General features: G+C 45.9%; 1 pseudogene; it reads left to right on the top strand.

Moving 5' to 3' along the window:
• The first annotated feature begins 1,367 nt into the window (after nt 1-1,367).
• On the top strand, nt 1,368-1,540 carry LOC148151802 (U2 spliceosomal RNA; annotated as a pseudogene).
• The last annotated feature ends 18,890 nt before the right edge of the window (nt 1,541-20,430 follow it).

A 20,430-nucleotide genomic window follows, 5' to 3' on the forward strand; every position in this document is an offset into this window, starting at 1 on the left:
ACCTAACCTGCGCATCTTTGGATTGTGGGAGGAAACTGGAGCACCCGGAGGAAGCCCAGCAGACATGGGTCCCTGGTGCTGTGAGGCAGCAGTGCTAACCACGGAGCCACTGTACCACCCCAAATGGGGAAGCACATATCCTCCTCCCAATGGCCACCTTTGTGTGTGTCTGCATCAAGCTGTGTGCAGACCTTTGGTTCACAAACACTAAATGTCACAAGGTACTGAAGTTCCTTTCACCCTGGTGCAGAGCTGGTACTGTGGTTATCGCTGCTGTCTGACAACACCAGGGACCTGTGTTTGATTCCAGCCTTGGTTGACTGGCTGTGTAGAGTTTGCAGATTTCCCCTATGTCTGTGTGGGTTCTACACAGTAAAAAGATGTGCAGGCTAGGTGGATTGGCTATCCAGGGATGCGAAGGCTATGTGGATTAGCCATGGTTAAAGGCTGGGATACGGAGATAATGTGGGGTACTGGGTTTGGATGGGATGCCCTTTGAGGGGTCAGTGCAGAATTAACTGGCTGAGAGGCCTCTATCCGCACTGTAAAGAATTTATGTTGTGAAGGATAAGTCTGATCTTGTTTCTGCAGAACACTCCAAGTAGTTGGACAAATTGTATCAGCTGTTCCTCCAGCGAAGGCTTTTAAGAAAAACAGTCTTGAACACAAGTCCATCAGGCAGGGGTCAGCATGTAACATCTTGAGAGGGTTGATCCTGTGGATAGTTTTCTGAGCAGACAGTTAGAAATCATAGCAGTTCAGGCAGCATCCAAGGAGCTTTGAAATCGACGTTTCGGGCAAAAGCCCTTCAGCAGGAAGGGCTTTTGCCCGAAACGTCGATTTCAAAGCTCCTTGGATGCTGCCTGAACTGTTGTGCTCTTCCAGCACCACTAATCCAGAATCTGGTTTCCAGCATCTGCAGTCATTGTTTTTACCTAGTTAAAAAAACATTTAGCAGAACACCTATGCACTGCCTGGCAAACCATAGATTTGCTTTGTGGTCTATCTGAAACTTGTTGGTTTTCCAGTGATAAGGAGCTGACCTTGACCGAGTGTTGCAGACTGGTGCTTTCCAAAGTTCAAAACAACATTAAGACGGACAAACTAAAGCTTGGGACAAGGGCAGCTACTGACAAGATGCAGTGGGGAAAAACCGCCGTCTAAGGGCTTTATGAGGGTCTGTTCAGTTAGCAGACTCTTGTTGCATTGAAATGAACATAAATTGTTTCCTGTATGAGTCGGAAATACCTTTGTTTTTGCAACAGCACGGATGCTTTGAGGAATGCATCATTTGTTTTTCTCTGCAAAGAACGTGCAGAACAAATTTAGAACCTCTGTATGTACTTAGAAATGATTTTATGAACAAAGTGGATTTTTGAGATAAATGAATTCCATTATCAGTTTAATATCTGATAGGTCCCTTATCTGGGGACCATCTATTAAATTGATTTTTGGAGCAGGGAGATGGAATAGGGGCTTGCTCCGTCCATTCCACGCATCGACCTGGTATTGCAGTACCTCCGGGAACGGTGCACCCCTCATCTATAAATCTCAGAACATGTATATGGCTCAGGTTTTTGGTGCTTTGCCTGCGCGTGTGAACCACACTTTCTTTTTAAAGTTTGTAAGCTGCTTCATTTCTCTTTGCGTCGGTCTGCAACTCAAACCCCAAATTTTGCACAAAACATACCTACCACGTGCGCACACAAAACCACAAATTGCTGGAGAAACTCAGCAGATCTGGCAGCATCTGCACAAACAAAGCAGTGTTTCAAACCCAGTGACCGTTATTCAGAATCCAGCTTGGTGCTGGTGCAAGTCTATCCGTCTCCCCACCCCCTCCCCCAAGGACATTATGCTAACAACTTGTTAATATTTTGAAACAAAGCCAAGTCGGGGGGAGGTTTATTCAGTTGTTGGGCGTGGTGCGCTATTGGATGTTTCTATTGTCAGCCTTTGTGTCAAGGTTAGAGTGGCGCTGGAAAAGAACAGTAGGTCAGGCAGCCTCCGAGGAGCAGGAAAACTAACGTTTCGGGCATAAACCCTAAAGTGACCTCAATGATGAAGATTTTACACCCTGGGGTGCTGTGCTTTTCCAGCATCACACTCTCGACTGTGACCTCCGACCTGCTGTTTCAGAGTAAATGCTCTGAGGGATCGGGTCAGACTATGGGGCGCCGGATCTCAGTGTCATCCTGGCAGCTGTTAAGTGTTGGTGTCTGCTGGGCTTCCCCGGGCACAGCTCACTCTGGCTTAATCTCGGGACTCTGTGGATGGATCCACTCGATGGAGCATCAGCCTCCGAATGGTCCTGTCTCCTGGGCCTACACTCCTGGAATCACGGGTTCTTCTGTTCAGGTAAAAACCTCCTGTTGTGTTTGCAGAAAGATCTTAAACAGGTACTGTCGAAATTCAGAAAGGGATGCAATAATAATCTTACAATAATTCATTAATTATTTACAGCATATTAATATTCCTTCCTTTCTAACTTGTCCAGGATCCTGGAGTTTTAAACACAAATAAACTGTTGCACTGCGTTAACAACGGGTCTGAGACTTTATTATCAACCACGACCCTGAGAGGCTGGATTCACCCAGGTAAGAACGCAGGTTCCCAGTCCTCGGGGACATCAGTGAATCAAACGGGACTTCAGGGTGGGATTTGAAGGTATTAACCCAAGAGCACCTAGTCTGTTTAACACTTCTGTTTGTTTCCTTTTCCTGATCCAGTTTAAAATCATGTGACCACTGTTTGATTCCGTAAGTTTGGAGATTTCTGATGTTCAAATTGTCAGTCATTATGAAATCCATAAAAGTATAAAAGCAAATTACTGCGGATGCTGGAATCTGGAATTATGAAATCCATGTTCACTCATCAACTACACTAACCTGATGTACTCTCCCTCCTTATCATTGAAAATTTAAACAAAATCAATTTGTTTTTCATCATGAGATGAAGGCACAAGCCAGCATTTATTTCCCATTCCTAATTGCCCAGAGGCAGTTAAAAACCAAGCAGCTTGTTGTGGGTCTGGAGTCACATGTAGACCAGGCCAGGTCAGGATGGCAGTTGCCTCCCCTGAAGGACATTAGTGAATAAAATATGTTTTTTTCAACAATGGATTCATGATCATTGACAGACTCTTACTTGTAGATTTTTTCTTAATTCTGCATTTTGGGAAAACAAATCTTAGCAGGACTTATACACTTAATGGTAAGGTCCTAGGGAGTGTTGCTCAACAAAGAGACCTTGGCGTGCAGGTTCATAGCTCCTTGAAAGTGGAGTCACAGGTAGATAGGATAGTAAAGAAGGCGTTTGGTATGCTTTCCTTTATTAGTCAGAGTACTGAGTAAAGGAGTTGGGAGGTCATGTTGCAGCTGTACAGGATATTGGTTAGGCCACTGTTGGAATATTGCGTGCAATTCTGGTCTCCTTCCTATCGGAAAGATGTTGTGAAACTTGAAAGGGTTCAGAAAAGATTTACAAGGATGTTGCCAGGGTTGGAGGATCTGAGCTACAGGGAGAGGCTGAACAGGCTGGGGCTGTATTCCCTGGAGCGTCGGAGGCTGAGTGGCATGGATAGGATAAATAGGCAAAGTCTTTTCCCTGGGGTCGGGGAGTCCAGAACTAGAGGGCATGGGTTTAGGGTGAGAGTGGAAAGATATAAAAGAGACCTAAGAGGCAACGTTTTCACGCAGAGGGTGGTACATGTACGGAATGAGCTGCCAGAGGATGTGGTGAAAGCTGGTACAATTGCGACATTTAAGAGGCATTTGGATGGGTATATGAATAGGAAGGGTTTGGAGGGACATGGGCCGGGTGCTGGCAGGTGGGACTAGATTGGGTTGGGATATTTGGTCGGCGTGGACGGGTTGGACCGAAGGGTCTGTTTCCATGCTGTACATCTCTATGACTCTATTTTCATTGGATTCAAATTCCACCATCTGCCATGGTCGGATTAAAGTCAGGTCCCTGGGATATTACCTGGGTATCTGGATTAACAGTCTAGCAATAGTTAAAAATCACACAACACCAGGTTATAGTCCAACAGGTTTAATTGGAAGCACATTAGCTTTTGGAGCGTTGCTCCTTCATCCGGTGGTTCATGTACTCCCCAGCCCAACACTGGCATCTCCAAATCAGTCTAGTAATAATATCACTAGGGCATCACCTCCCCAATATCGAGTACTAATTGCCATAAGACATTCATGCTGGTTTTTCTGAATTATGTCACATTCAGACAGAATAATGAATGACTACGTTTGACAGTGTGTTGGCTGGTGGAAGCACTTTGTGTCATTTGGCTGCAGGCTGTAGGTCACTCTCTCCAGGACCAGGTCAGGGTCAAGATTCTGGGGGTAGCTATAAATGAGGATTTAATGGGCTGATTTATATGTGGGTATGCCAGATGTGCAATTAATTAGATGAATACTCATCAGTAAACAATGTGAGTTATTGCTGTGATTTGTTATGATTCAATGCTTATTTTTTCAGAGCACAGAACTTCTCTGTTAGTACCTAGAAATTCTCAAAGCTCTGGCAGACAGGAGACAGTTCAGTGACAGCTGGAAAACAGTGTATGGTCTTCACTAGGATTTGGAAAACACCAACGTGGTCCGTGCTCAGCTCCACTGTGGAGTCACAGTGCCTGTGTCAAGGCAGGAGTGTGTTCATGGGGACTGGGGTCTCAGAATGGACGGACAATGCGACACTTCTGTAAGACTGCCCTCGATCTTCAGCCACTCGCCAAAATTGCACCAAACTCAACAATGTTGGTCTGACATAATCTGGTGAGTACAGAATTACTGAAAAATAGACACATTTCACTTTAGTATTTGTAAAAGTAACAGTGTTGACATTTGCATGCGTCAGTCTAACAGTGTCAAATCTAAACTTGTCAGAGAGTCACAATGTTCTCCTGCACAGAGAAGAGGTCTCTTTGGCGATAGTGACTACAGTTCAGTTACGTTCACAATAGGGCATGATAGGTATATACTGCAGGGAAGGTGGTATAATTGGAGGAAAGGCAATTATGATGTGATTCAGCAAGATTTAGGATGCATCGGATGGGGAAGGAAACTGCAGGGGCTGGACACACTTGAAATGTGGAGCTTATTCAAGGAACAGCTACTGTGGGTCCTTGATAAGTATATACCTATCAGGCAGGGAGGTAGTTGTCGAGAGAGAGAACCATGGTTTACTAAAGAAGTTGTAGCTCTTGTCAAGAGGAAGAAGAAGGCTTATGTGATGATGAGGTGTGAAGGCTCAGTTTCGGGGATTGGGAGTCATAAGTTAGACAGAAAAGATCAAAGGATAGGGTTAGAGGAGCCAGGAGGGGTCATGAGAAGCTGTTCGCGGATCAGATCAAAGAAAATCCTATGGCTTTCCATAGGTATATCAGGAAGAAAAGAATGACTGGACTAAGATTAGGGCCCATCAAAGATAGTAGTGGGAAGTTGTGTGTGGAATCTGAGGACACAGGGAAGCGCTTTTTGTCAGTATTCACAATGGAAAAGGGCAACAGTTTGGATCAGAAATTGGCGAACTGAAAGAAATCAGAGGGTGGTGGCTGATGTGAAATGTTCGTCCTGGAGGTCAATTACCAGTGGTGTGCCACAAGGATCTGTTTTGGGGCCACTGCTGTTCGTCATTTTTATAAATGATCCGGATGTGGGTGGAGAACGATGGGTTAGTAAATTTGTGGATGACACAAAGGTAGGCAGAATTGTGGATAGTGCCGAAGGATGTTGTGGGTTACAGAGGGACATCGATAAGCTGCAGAGCTGGGCTGAGAGGTGGCAAATGGAGTTTAATGTGGAAGGTTCACTTCAGAAGAAGCAACAGGAATGAAGAGTACTGGGCTATTGGTAAAAATGTTGAAAGTGTCGATGAACAGAGAGAACTCAGTGTCCAGGTGTGTAAATCCCTTAAAGTTGTGACCCAGTTTGATAGGGTTGTTAAGAAGGCATATGGTGTGTTGGCGTTTATTGGTAGGGGGATTGCGTTTTGGAGCCACGAGGTCATGCATCAGCTGTACAAGACACTGATAAGGGTTTGGACGAGGTTTCAGAGAAGATTTACTAGGATGTTGCCTCATATGGAAGGAAGGTCTTACAAGGAAAGGTTGAGGGAACTGAGGCTGTTTTTGTTAGAGAGAAGAAAGTTGAGAGGTGACTTAATTGAGACATAGAAGATAATCAGCGGGTTAGATAGGGTGGACAGTGAGAGCCTTTTTCCTCAGATGGTGAATGCTAACACGAGGGGACATAGCTTTAAATTGAGGGGTGATAAGAATAATAGGGTAGTTTAGGGTGTAGATTTGCTCACTAAGCTGTAGGTTTGATATCCAGGCGTTTCATTACCTGGCTAGGTAACATCATCAGTGGCGACCTCCAAGTGAAGCGAAGCTGTTGTCTCCTGCTTTCTATTTGTATCTTTCTCCTGGATGGGGTTCCTGGGGTTTGTGGTGATGTCATTTCCTGTTTGTTTTCTGAGGGGTTGATAGATGGCATCTAGATCTATGTGTTTGTTTATGGCGTTGTGGTTGGAGTGCCAGGCCTCTAGGAATTCTCTGGCATGTCTTTGCTTCGCCTGTCCCAGGATAGATGTGTTGTCCCAGTCGAAATGGTGGTTTTTTTCATCCTCGTAGGGCTACGAGGGAGAGAGGGTCGTGTCTTTTTGTGGCTAGCTGGTGTTCGTGTATCCTGGTGGCTAACTTTCTTCCTGTTTGTCCTACGTAGTGTTTGTGGCAGTCCTTGCATGGAATTTTGTAGAGTAGGGTAGTTATGGTAGGGGATTTTAACTTTCCAAACATCGACTGGGACTGCGATAGTGTTAAAGGTTTAGATGGAGAGGAATTTCTCAAATGTGTACGAGACAATTTTCTGATTCAGTATGTGGATGTACTTACTAGGGAAGGTGACAACCTCTTGGGAAATAAGCAGGGCAGGTGACTGGGGAGCACTTTGGGGCCAGTGACCATAATTCTATTCGTTTTAAAATAGTGATGGAAAGGATAGACCAGATCTAAAAGTTGAAGTTCTAAATTGGAGAAAGGCCAATTTTCATGGTATTAGACAACAACTTTCAAAAGCTGATTGGAGGCAGATGTTCACAGGTAAAGGGACGGCTGGAAAATGGGAAGCCTTCAGAAATGAGATAACAAGAATCCAGAGAAAGGATATTCCTCTCAAGGTGAAAGGGAAGGCTGGTAACTATAGGGAATGCTGGATGACTAAAGAAATTGAGGGTTTGGTTAAGAAAAAGAAGGAAGCATATGTCAGGATAGGTCGAGTGAATCCTTAAAAGAGTATAAAGGAAGTAGGAGTATACTTAAGAGGGAAATCAGGAGGGCAAAAAGGGGACATGAGATAGCTTTGGCAAATAGAATTAAGGAGAATCCAAAGAGTTTTTACAAATATATTAAGGACAAAAGGGTAACTAGGGAGATCAGCAATGCGGCCTTTGTGTGGAGCCACAGAAAATGGGGGAGATACTAAATGGATATTTTGCATCAGTATTTACTGTGGAAAAGGATATGGAAGATATAGACTGTAGGGAAATAGATGGTGACATCTTGCAAAACGTCCAGATTACAAAGGAGGAAGTGCTGGATGTCTTGAAACGGTTAAAAGTGGATAAACCCCCAGGACCTGATCAGGTGTACCCAAGAACTCTGTGGGAAGCTAGAGAAGTGATTGCTGGGCCTCTTGCTGAGATATTTGTATCAGCGATAGTCACAGGTGAGATGCTGGAAGACTGGAGGTTGGCAAACATGGTGCCACTGTTTAAGAAGGGCAGTGAAGACAAGCCAGGGAACTATAGACCAGTGAGCCTGACCTCGGTGGTGGGCAAGTTGTTGTTGGGAATCCTGAGGGACAGGATGTACATGTATTGAGGGCAGAGCAGTAGATGTGATCTATATGGACTCCAGTAAGGCGTTCGACAAGGTTCCCAACGGGAGAATGATTAACAAGGTTAGATCTCATGGAATACAGGGAGAACTAGCCATTTGGATACAGAACTGGCTCAAAGGTAGAAGTCAGAGGATGGTGGTGGAGGGTTGTTTTTCAGACTGGAGGCCTGTGAGCAGTGGAGTGCCACAAGGATCGGTGCTGGGCCCTCTACTTTTTGTCATTTACATAAATGATTTGGATGCAAGCATAAGAGGTACAGTTAGTAAGTTTGCAGATGACACCAAAATTGGAGGTGTAGTGGACAGCGAAGAGGGTTATCTTAGATTACAACAGGATCTGGACCAGATGGGCCAATGGGCTGAGAAGTGGCAGATGAAGTTTAATTCAGATAAATGTGAGGTGCTGCATTTTGGGAAAGCGAATGCTAGCAGGACTTATACACTTAATGGTAAGGTCCTAGGGTGTGTTGCTGAACAAAGAGACCTTAGAGTGCAGATTCATATCTCCTTGAAAGTGGAGTCGCAGGTAGATAGGATAGTGAAGAAGGCGTTTGGTATGCTTTCCTTTATTGGTCAGAGTACTGAGTATAGGAGTTGGGAGCTCATGTTGTGGCTGTACAGGACATTGGTCAGGCCACTGTTGGAATATTGCGTGCAATTCTGGTCTCCTTCCTATCGGAAAGATGTTGTAAAACTTGAAAGGGTTCAGAAAAGATTTACAAGAATGTTGCCAGGGTTGGAGGATTTGAGCTGCAGGGAAAGGCTGAACAGGCTGGGGCTGTTTTCTCTGGAGGCTGAGGAGTGACCTTATAGAGGTATACAAAATTATGAGGGGCATGGATAGGATAAATAGACAAAGTACTTTCCCTGGGGTCGGGGAGTCCAGAACGAGAGGGCATAGATTTAGGGTGAGAGGGAAAAGATATAAAAGAGACCTAAGGGGCAACTTTTTCACGCAGAGGGTGGTGCGTGTATAGAATGAGCTGCCAGAGGATGTGATGGAGGCTGGTACAATTGCAACATTTAAGAGGCATTTGGATGTGTATATGAATAGGAAGGATTTGGAGAGATATGGGCCAGGTGCTGGCAGGTGGGACTAGATTGGGTTGTGATATCTGGTTGCATGGACGGGTTGGACCGAATGGTCTGTTTCCATGCTGTACATCTCTATGATTCTTTGACTCTAGTAATTTCTTTACTCAGAGAGTAGTAAGGGTGTGGACCGGCCTGCCTGCAACAGTAGTAGACTCAGTGACGTTAAGGGCATTTAGATGAGCATTGCACATATATATGGATAGTAATGGAACGGTATAGGTAAGGTGGGCATCAGATTAATTTCACAGGCCGGTGCAACATTGAGGACTGAAGGGCCTGTACTGTGCTGCAAAGTTCTGAGTTCTATGTTCTATGTATGTCTCTTCAGCCCATTGAGTCTGTGCTCTTGAAAAGAAAACACCTAACTATTCTAATCTCATTTTCCAGCACTTGGCCCATTGCCTCATTTGGCTTGGCAATGCAAGTGTACATCTAGAAAATTCTGAAAAATTATACGGGTTTCTGTCTGTACCATCCTGCTAGGTAGTGAGTCCCTGATTCCTACTGCAATCTGAGTGAAAAATATTCCTCACATCCCCACTAAACATACTGCCCCTTACCTAAGGCCACTTTTGGAATATTGTGCACAATTCAGGTCTCCCTCCTATCGGAAAGATGTTATGAAATTTGAAAGGGTTCAGAAAAGATTTACAAGGATATTGCCGGAGTTGGAGGATTTGAGCTATAGGGAGAGGCTGAATAGGCTGGGGCTGTTTTCTCTGGAGCGTCGGAGGCTGAAGGGTGACCTTATAGAGGTTTATAAAATCATGAGGGGCATGGATAGGGTAAATAGATAAAAGTATTTTCCCTGGGGATGGGGGAGTCCAGAACTAGAGGGCATAGGTTTAGGGTGAGAGGTGAAAGATATAAAAGGGACCTAAGGAGCAACGTTTTCATGCAGAGGGTGGTGCATGTGTGGAATGAGCTGCCAGAGTAAGTACTGGAGGCTGGTACAATTACAGCATGTAAAAGGCATCTGGATGGGTATATGAATAGGAAGGGTTCAGAGGAATATGGGCCCAGTTCTGTCAAATGGGACTTGATTAATTTAGGATATCTGGTCAGCGTGGGCGAGTTGGACCGAAAGGTTACTGCTTTTAGTCATTTTTATAAATAACCTGGATGAGTGAGTAGAAGGATGGGTTAGTAAATTTGTGGATGACACTAAACCCTGTGGAGTTGTGGACAGTGTGGAAGGATGTTGCAGGCTATAGAATGACATAGCTAAGCTGCAGAGCTGGGCGGAGAGGTGACAAATGGAGTTTAATGCGGAAATGTGTGAAGTGATTCACTTTGGAAGGAGTAACGAATGCAGAGCACTGGGCTAATGGTAAGATTCCTGGATTTGTAGAGAGATCTTGGTGTCCATGTGCATAGATCCCTGAAAGTTGCCATCCAGGTTCTTAGGATTGTTAAGGTGTACAGTGTGTTAGCTTTTATTGGTAGAGGGATTGAGTTTTGGAGCTGTGAGGTCATGCTGCAGCTGTACAAAACTCTAGTGTAGCTGCACTTGAAGTATTGCACTCAGCTCTGGTTGCCGCATTATAGGAAGGATGTGGAAGCTTTGGAAAGAGGAGATTTCCCAGGATTTTGCCTAGGATGAAGGGAAGGTCTCATGAGGAAAGGTGAGGGGCTTGAGGTTGTATTTGTTTGAGAGAAGAAGATAAAAGATGACTTAATAGAGATATACAAGATGATCAGAGGATTAGACAGGGTGGACAGTGAGAGCCTTTTTCCTTTGATGGTGATGGCTAGCACAAGGCGACATAGCTTTAAATTGAGGGGTGATAGATATAGGGCAGATGTCAGAGGTAGTTTCTTTACTCAGAGAGTAGTAGAGGCATGGGACACACTGCCTGCAGCAGTAGTAGACTCGCCAACTTTAAGGGCATTTAAATGGTCATTGGATAAATATATGAATGATGATGAAATAGTGGAGGTGAGATGGGCTTCAGGTCGGTACCTCAGGTTGGCACAACATCGTGGGCCAAATAGCCTGTACTGCCCCGTATTGTTCTGTGTTCTATGTTTTATGTTGTTTCCATGCTGTACATCTCTGTGACTCTAAGGTCGATGCCCCCTGGTTATTGATCCTTTCATCTCCTCTGTATATGCCTCTCTTAAGTTTATGTACCTCAATGTCTCCTCTCAGTCCCCTCTCCAAGGAAAATGAGCTCAACCCATCCAATCACTGTTCATCGCTTGTATTGGAACATAGGAAAAGGAGTCAGCCACTCAGCTCCTTGAACCTATTATTGCATTCAAAGAGGTGCCTTTGGTCTGATCTCTTAATAACTTTGCTTAACAATAAAACATCTCAGATTTAAGATTAACAACTGATCCAGCATCCACTGCTGTTTGTGGAAGAGAGTTCCCAAGCCCTGCCACCCTTGCACATAGAAGCGCTTCTGAACATCTCTCCTGAACGGTGTGGCCCTGATTCTTAGACTACGCCCCCGGCTCTGGAATCAGGGGTGATGTAGGCTTTGTGACATTGTTGCTAGGTAATTAAACCAGAAGGGCAGGCAATGTTCCCACCCAGACAGATGGTGAAATGTGACTTCAGTCAAAATCTGCAATCAAGAGTCTAATGGTGCATGTGAAACCTTTGTTAATTGTCAGGAAAAGTCCACCTGGTTCAGTAACTTCCTTTAGGAAAGGAAATTGACATCTTTACATGGTTTAGCCTACATGTGCCCTGGTTCCCTCCCACAGATATGTAGGTTAGGTGAATTGGCCATGCTAAATTGCCCATATTGCCCAGGGATGTGTGGGTTGGTCATGGGAAATGCATGGTGATCGGGTGTGGGTGTGGGTGGGATGCTCTTTGGAGGGGCAGTGTGACCTCGATGGGCTGAATGGCCTGCTTCCACATTGCAGGTTTTGTATTCTATTCTATGAGACTCCATACCTACAGCATTATGGTTGACCCTAACTGCCCTCTTGGCAATTGTAGATGGACATGAAATGCTGACTGGGCCAGTAACAACAATGTCCCATGAACAAATTAAAAAATCTCCAGCAAATGGAAATAGTTTATTCTTATCTACACTGTCTTTCTCTGTTAATACCTGAAACACTTCCAACTGATCAGTTCTAACCTCATAAATTTAGAGAATACAGACCTAATTTAGATAATCTCACCTCATAATTTGTCACCTGAAACTATGGTATCATTCTTTAAACCTACATTGTGTTCCCTCCTAGGCCTTCCTATCCTTACTAAGGATCTAAATAATTCTTAAACTTTTGCTCACAATCCTCCAAGTCGGGTCTAACCAGGGTTTTGTACAGTTGCAGCATAACTTTTGCATTGCTCTACTCTGGTCTTCTAGATATAAAGGCCAGCAATCTGCTAACTTTCTTGATTATTCTTTGCTAAAACTGTTCAGGCTACAGTTGTAAACTTTTCAATGCCGTAGTGTCATACAGCACGGAAACAGACCCTTTGGTGCAACTCATCTATGCTGACCAGATATCCCAGCATGGTTAGCACTGCTGCCTCACAGCGCCAGAGACCCGGGTTCAATTCCCGACTCAGGCGACTGACTGTGTGGAGTTTGCACGTTCTCCCCGTGTCTGCGTGGGTTTCCTCCGGGTGCTCCGGTTTCCTCCCACAGTCACAAAGATGTGTGGGTTAGGTGAATTGGCCATGCTAAAATTGCCCGTAGTGTTACGTTAAAAGGGGTAAATGTATGGGCGCTTCGGCGGGTCGGTGTGGACTTGTTGGGCCGAAGGGCCTGTTTCCACACTATAAGTAATCTAATCTAGTTTCATTTATCAGCACTTGGCCCATAACTTTCCAAACCCTTCCTATTCCTATACCCATCCAGATGCCTTTTAATTGTTCCAATTGTACTAGCCTCCACCACTTCTTCTGGCAGCTCAATCCATACACATACCCTCCTCTGCATGATAAAGTTGGCCCTTTGGTCTCTTTTATATCTTTCCCCTCTCACCTTAAAAGTATGCCCTCCAGTTTTGGACTCCCCCACCTCAGGGAAAGGACCTTGTCTATTTATGCTATCCATGCCCCTCAAGATTTTATAGACCTCTATAAGGTCACCCCTCAATCTTCGACGCTTCAGGGAAAACAGCCCCAGCCTATTCAACCTCTCCCTCTAGCTTAAATCCTCTAACCCTGGCAACATCTTTGTAAATATTTTCTGATCCCTTTCAAGTTTCACAACATCCTTCTGACAGGAAGGAGCCCAAAATGGCACGCAATATTCCTAAAGTGGCCTAACTCACGACCTTTACAACCGCAACATGCCCTCCCAACTCCTATACTCCAAGCTCTGACGATTAATGGAATGCATACCAAACACCTTCTTCACTATCCTATCTACCAGCAACTCTACTTTCAAGGAGCTATGAACCTGCACTTCAAGGTCTCTTTGTTCAACAACACTCCTGAGGACCTTATCATTAAGTGTATACATCCTGCTAAGATTTGCTTTCCCAAAATGCAGCACCTTACATTTATCTAAATTAAACTCAATCTGCCACTTCTCAGCCCATTGGCCCATCTGATCGAGATCCCATTGTAATCTGAGGTGTTGCTGTCCACCACAATTCCAATTTTGATGTCATCTGCAAACTTACTAACTATACCTCTTATGATCACATCCAAATCATTTATGTAAATGATGAAAAGTAGTGGACCCAGCACCCATCCTTGTGGCACTCCACTAGTCACTAAACAAGGAGGTTAAGGATAATATAAACACAACAGCTAAAGCAGACCATATTGCAAATGTGAGTGGCATACCTGAAGATTGGGAAACTTTCAAAGATCACAAAAGAGTTACTTAAAAAGATGTAAAAAGAGCAAAAATAAATTACAAAATAAAACAAAGCAAGTATAAAAGCAGGTAGTGAAAGCTTCTATAAGTGTATAAAAAAATGAAGAGAATTGTTTGTTAGAATTAGCTTTATTCTCACGTGTACTCAAGTGAGTGCGGTGACAAGTTTACAAGTCACCACTTACAGTGCCATCTTCGGTACAAAGGAACCTATCTACAGATTTATAAACACATATTTTTTAGGCAAACCAAAGTTAGAAAAATGAAGAAATATAAGTTCAGAATAACAGTCCTTCCAACACAGTCCATGCCAGCACCTAGTCTCCAGACCGTGTCGGCCTTCAACTCATGGCCAGAAGAGCAGCCTGAGGTCATGCTGACCGCCACACCGGGCCGAGAGACCGCCACGCCAGGCCGAGAGACCACCACGCCAGGCCGAGAGACCACCACGCCGGGCCGAGAGACCGCCACGCCAGGCCGAGAGACCGCCACGCCAGGCTGAGAGACCGCCACGCCAGGCCGAGAGACCGCCACGCCGGGCTGAGAGACCGCCACACTGCACCGAGAGACCGCCACACCGGGCCGAGAGACCGCCACGCCGGGCCGAGAGACCGCCACGCCAGGCCGAGAGACCACCACACTGGACCGAGAGACCACCACGCCAGGCCGAGAGACCGCCACACCAGGCCGAGAGACCACCACACCGGGCCGAGAGACCACCACGCCGGGCCGAGAGACCACCACGCCGGGCCGAGAGACCGCCACGCCGGGCCGAGAGACCGCCACACTGGACCGAGAGACCACCACGCCAGGCCGAGAGACCGCCACACCGGGCCGAGAGACCACCACGCCGGGCCGAGAGACCGCCACACCGGGCCGAGAGACCACCACGCCGGGCTGAGAGACCGCCACACCAGGCCGAGAGACCACCACACCGGGCCGAGAGACCACCACACCGGGCCGAGAGACCGCCACGCCGGGCCGAGAGACCACCACACCGGGCCGAGAGACCACCACGCCGGGCCGAGAGACCACCACACCGGGCCGAGAGACCGCCACACCGGGCCGAGAGACCGCCACACCGGGCCGAGAGACCACCACACCGGACCGAGAGACCACCACGCCGGGCCGAGAGACCGCCACACTGGACCGAGAGACCACCACGCCAGGGCGAGAGGCTGCCACGCCAGGACGAGAGACCGCCATGCCAGGACGAGAGACCGCCACACCGGGCCGAGAGACAGGCACACCGGACCGAGAGACAAGCATGCTGGGTTGGGAGGATGCCACGCAAAGTCTGCGCTGGGGCCGGGAGTTCAGGACATCACTAAAGGTAAATTAAGGAAGCACAAATGGGAAACAAAACGAAACAGATGGAGCAGACGTGTTGACCTGCTTGAAGCAGTTTTCCTCCACCCAGGGTGAAATTGTCTGCATAGCCATCTAAAATAAATACTGGTCCCTTGCAGGATGAGACCGGGGAGTTAATAGTGGGAACACAGAAATGACAGAGACACAAAGTTAATATTTGCCTCAGCTTTCACTGCAGAATATCCAAATAGTAATAGGTAATGCTGAGATTATAGAAAAAGAGGAACTTTGAACAATCATCATAATTAGGGAAAACATACTGAGCAAATGGTTGTAATTTATAGCAGAAAAGTCCCCATAGCCTTAGTCACCCATCATAGCGTCTTGGAATCATAGTCATAGAGATGTAAAGCACAGAAACAGACCCTTTGGTCCAACTCGTCCATGTCAACCAGATATCCCAATTCAATCACGATTCACTTACCAGCACCTGGCCCGTATCCCTCCAGCAATTGTACCAGCCTCCACCACTTCCTCTGGCAGCTCATTCCATACACGTACCACCCTGTGAGTGAAAAAGTTGCCCCTTAGATCTCTTCTGTATCTTTCCCTTCTCACCCTAAACCTATGCCCTCTAGTTCTGGACTCCCCCACCCCAGGGAAAAAAACTTGGTCGATTTATCCTATCCATGCCCCTCATGATTGTATAACGTCACCCCTCAGCCTCTGACGCTCCAGGGAAAACAGTCCTAGCCAATTCAACCTCTCCCTATAACTCAAATCCTCCAACCATGGCAACATCCTTGTAAGTTTTTTCTGAACCCTTTCAAGTTTCACAACATCTGTGCTGTACTTTTCTATGTTTTATGTTTTACTGGTCCATGCTCTAAGTTCTTCACTCTTATTCCGGACACTCCTTGCATTAAAGCAGACACACTTTAACGATCCCTTTGTTTCATCGCATGAGAAACCTTCCCGATAGATTCACTACATCCTACCACTGTCCTGTCTGCAACTGACCCCCTCTCAGACATGTGGCTCCAATTCCCACCCCGCTGCCAAACTAGTTTAAACCCTCCCGAATTGCATGAGCAAATCTCCCACCCAGGATATTTGTACCCCTCCAGTTCAGGTGCAACCCGTCCTTCATGTACAGGTCCCACCTTCCCCAGAAGGTATCCCAATGGTCTAGGTATCTGAAGCCCTCCCTCCTGCACCAGCCTCACAGCCACGTGTTAAGCTACATTTGCTGACTGTTCCTCATCTCACTATCTCGTGGCACCGGTAGCAAACCCGAGATCACTACTCTACTCGTCCTGCTCTTCAGCTTCCAACCTAACGCTCTGTAGTCACTTTTCAGATCCTCAATCCCTTTCCTGGCTGTATCATTGGTGCCGATATGTACCACGATTTCTGGCTGGTCCCCCTCCCCCTTTAGAATCTTGTAGACCCGATCGGCGACATCCCGGACCCTGGCACCAGGGAGGCAACGTACCTTCCGGGAGTCCCGTTCCTGACCACAAAATCTCCTGTCAATCCGTCTAACTATTGAGTCCCCTATTACTAGCGCTTTTCTATTTCCCACCCTTCCCTTCTGAGCCACAGTGCCAGGCTCAGTGCCAGAGACCTGACAACCATGGCTTACCCCTGGCAGGCTGACTCCACCAGCAGTATCCAAAACGGTATACTTATTGCTGAGGGGAACGGCCACAGGGGATCTCTGCTCTGACCATCGGTTCCCTTTCGTCCCCGTGACAGTAATCCAGCTGTCCTTATCTTGTATCTGGGGAGTGATCACTTCCCTGTCCATCCTCTCAATTTCCCCCTCAGACTCCCGGATGATCCATAGTTCATCCAGCTCCAGCTCCAGTTCCCCAACTCAGTTTTCGAGGAGCTGGAGTTGGGCGCACTTCCCGCAAATGTCCCTCACCTGCCACATTCTGCAGGAGGAGCACGCAACTACCCTGAGCGAAGGACTTCTGGGGAGTTTTTAAGTTGGTTAGATCTCACCCACTTAAAAACTCCCCAGACGTTCTTCGCTCATCCCTCGCACCTCTCGGCAAATGGAGGCCCGACACCTGAACTAAGGTTTTTAAGCCGTTAGACTCACTGTAGTTCTCCCTGTATTCCATGAGATCTAACCTTGCTCACCAGTCTCCCATGGGGAACCTTGTCGAACGCCTTACTGAAGTCCATATAGATCACATCTACTGCACATTAGGTTATGATACTGCGAAATTCGCTAATTCCACAGAAAAGGTTCCAGCATATAACATTCTTATTTAAAAAGGAAGGAGGCAGAAAGTGGGAAACTGTAGACCAAAGTTTGTGCGCAGATTTGTAGCTCAGGTGCTCGTTGTTGTGGTTCTGTTCGCCGAGCTGGAAGTTTTTGTTGCAAACGTTTCGTCCCCTGGCTAGGCGACATCATCAGTGCTTGGGAGCCTCCTGCGAAGCGCTTCTTTGATGTTTCCTCCGGTGTTTATAGTGGTCTGTCCCTGCCGCTTCCGGTTAGATTAACGTGTGATGTTAGGAAATTGTTGGAATCGATAAGACCATAAGAAATAAAAACAGAAATAGGCTGTTCAACTCGTTGAGCTTGCTCCACCATTCAATAGAATCAGGGCTAATCTGACATTCCTCATGCCCACATGCCTGCCTTTTCCCCCAAACCCACAATTCCCCTACAACCAACAATCTATCTGTCTCAGCCTCAAATGTACACAAGGGGATCAACCCCATAGCTCTTTGTGGCAAAAAGTTCCAAAGACGAAGAAATTCCTCCTTATGTCAGTTTTAAATTATCACCCCTTTATGCGGAGATTCTGCCCTCTTGTGTTAGACTCTCCCCTGAGGGGAAACATACTCTCATTATTTACCCTGTCAAGCCCCTTAAGAAAAAAAAAGTGAGGACTGCTGACGCTGGAGATCAGAGTCTAGAGTGAGGTGCTGGAAAAGCACAGCAGGTCAGGCAGAATCCGAGGAGCAGGAGAAACAACGTTTCAGGCATAAGCCTCATTCCTGATGAAGGATTTATGCCTGAAACATTGATTCTCCTGCTCCTCGGATGCTGCCTGACCTGCTGTGCTTTTCCAGCATCACAGACCCTTTAAGAATCCTACATGTTTCCAGGAGATCACCTCTCACTCCTCTAAACTCCAGTGAGTAGAGTCCCACATTGTTTAACCTTGCTCATAACACAATCCTTCCATACCTCGTGAACCTTCTTTGAACTACCTCCAATGAAAGAATATCATTCTTTAAATTTGGGGGCCAAAACTGCTCATATACTGCAGATGTGGTACAGGTGCTGTCAGACTTCCCAACTCTTATACTCTAACACCCTTGAAATAAGAGTAAACATTTTATTGTGGTAGATTATTTTACAGGAGAGAGTGAGGACTGCTGGAGATCAGAGCTGAAAATGTGTTGCTGGAAAAGCGCAGCAGGTCAGGCAGCATCCAAGGAGCAGGAGAATCGACATTTCCGGCATGAGGGCTCATTATTTTACAAATAATCTCAGGAGCCTTGAAGTACAACAATTATTTATTGAACCAGCACTGGGAGAGTCTCCCCTAGAAAAGGTTCCAAAGTTGCACTCTAACTCAAACATGCTTCATCAGGTATTTTTACATTGTAAGTCACCTGAACCAAACATTAGTCCAATTCCACAATTGTCTGTTTAAGACAAACACCTTGTTTTACACACTTTCCAAAAGTGGCAAGGCACTTGTTCCCTTGGTCTCCCCACTCCCTATCCTCCGAGGTGCAAACCTATCTCCTCCCCAAAGCCTTGCTTCATTCCCTGCCTCAACTAAACCCCATTGCTTTGTCTTTCTTGGTGTGGTATGGAGGTTATCCTCATTTCTATTTCCAGATAAGGCCTCAGGGTGAATGTTGGTTCAGCCTTGTTGCATTTTGACGGAACTCTATCAGCCTGCTACATCATCATCTGTGCATTTTTATGGAGCCTAACTAACTAATGCTGATAGAGTCTTCAAGTCATACAGCACAGAAACAGACCCTTCAGTCCAACTCCAGTTTCCGAAACAAAACTAATCTCATTTGCATGCAGCTGGCTCATATTCCTCTAACCTTTTCCAGTTCATGTAACTACCCAAAGGTCTTTTAAATGTTGTAACTGTACTTGCATTCACCACTTTCTGAATTAGTTCACTCCACATACAAATCATCCTCTGTGCAAAAAGGTTACCAGTCAAGATTAGAGTGATGCTGCTGGAAAAGCACAGCAGGTCAGGCAGCATCCGAGGAGCAGGAGAATCAACATTTCTGATGAAGTGATCCTGCCTGAAACGTTGATTTTCCAGATCCTCTGATGCTGCCTGACCTGCTGTGCTTTTCCAGCACCACTCTACTCTTGACTCCAGCATCTGCAGTACCCACTTCCGCTTAGTGAAAAAGATACCCTCAGGTCTTTTAAGTCTTTCTCCTCTCACCTGAAAAATATGCCCCATAGTTTTCAACTCTCCCAATCTGGGGAAACAACCTTTGCCATTCACTTTATCAATGCCCCTCATGATTTTGTAAACCTCTTTAAGGTCACCCCTCAACCACCTATGCCAGTGAAAAAAGTCCCAGACTATTCTCTCCTTAGAATTCAAATCTGTAGTCCTGGCAACATCCTTGTAAATCTTGTCTGAACCCTCTCCAATTTAATAATATCCTTCCTTTAGCAGTGTGACTCGAACTATACACAGTACTTCAAAACGCATCAAAGTGTCCTACAACCTCAACATGATGTCCCAACTCCTCATAAAAAAATGAAAAAAACTGCAGACACTGGAAATCAGAAACTAAAACAGAATTTGTTGGAAAATCTCAGCAGGTCTGGAGTATCTGTGGAGAGAAATCAAAATTAACATTGTGCCCTTCTTCAGAACTGATGGTAGCTAGGTAAAAGTTGTTTTTGTCCAGAAGTTATGATGGGGGAGTTGGTAAGGAGTAAATAATAGGTGGAGATAGAGGTCAAAGAGAGATAAGATCAGTTGGATAGACAAAAGAGGGAAAAATAACAGTCAGCCTAGGAGAGTGAATAGCTGCTAATGGGGACAATCAATGACTGATAATGTGATGTGTGTAATAGCAGTGCATGTGATAAGAATGCTGGGCTAAGGACATGGGAAAAGGTGCCTCAGGATCCAAAGTTGTTGAACCTCAATATTGAGTCCAGAAGGCTGTAGAGTTAACAGGTAGATAATGAGGTGCTGTTCTTCCTGCTTCTGCTGAGTCTCGTTAGAGCACTGCAGCAAACCCGAGACAGAGAAGTTGGCCAGGGAACAAGGTGGT

The sequence above is a fragment of the Chiloscyllium plagiosum genome, unplaced genomic scaffold, assembly GCF_037043375.1.
Source record: "Chiloscyllium plagiosum isolate Xiang-an unplaced genomic scaffold, Cpla_swu_hap1 HiC_scaffold_3, whole genome shotgun sequence".
NCBI classification, from domain to species: Eukaryota; Metazoa; Chordata; class Chondrichthyes; order Orectolobiformes; family Hemiscylliidae; genus Chiloscyllium; species Chiloscyllium plagiosum.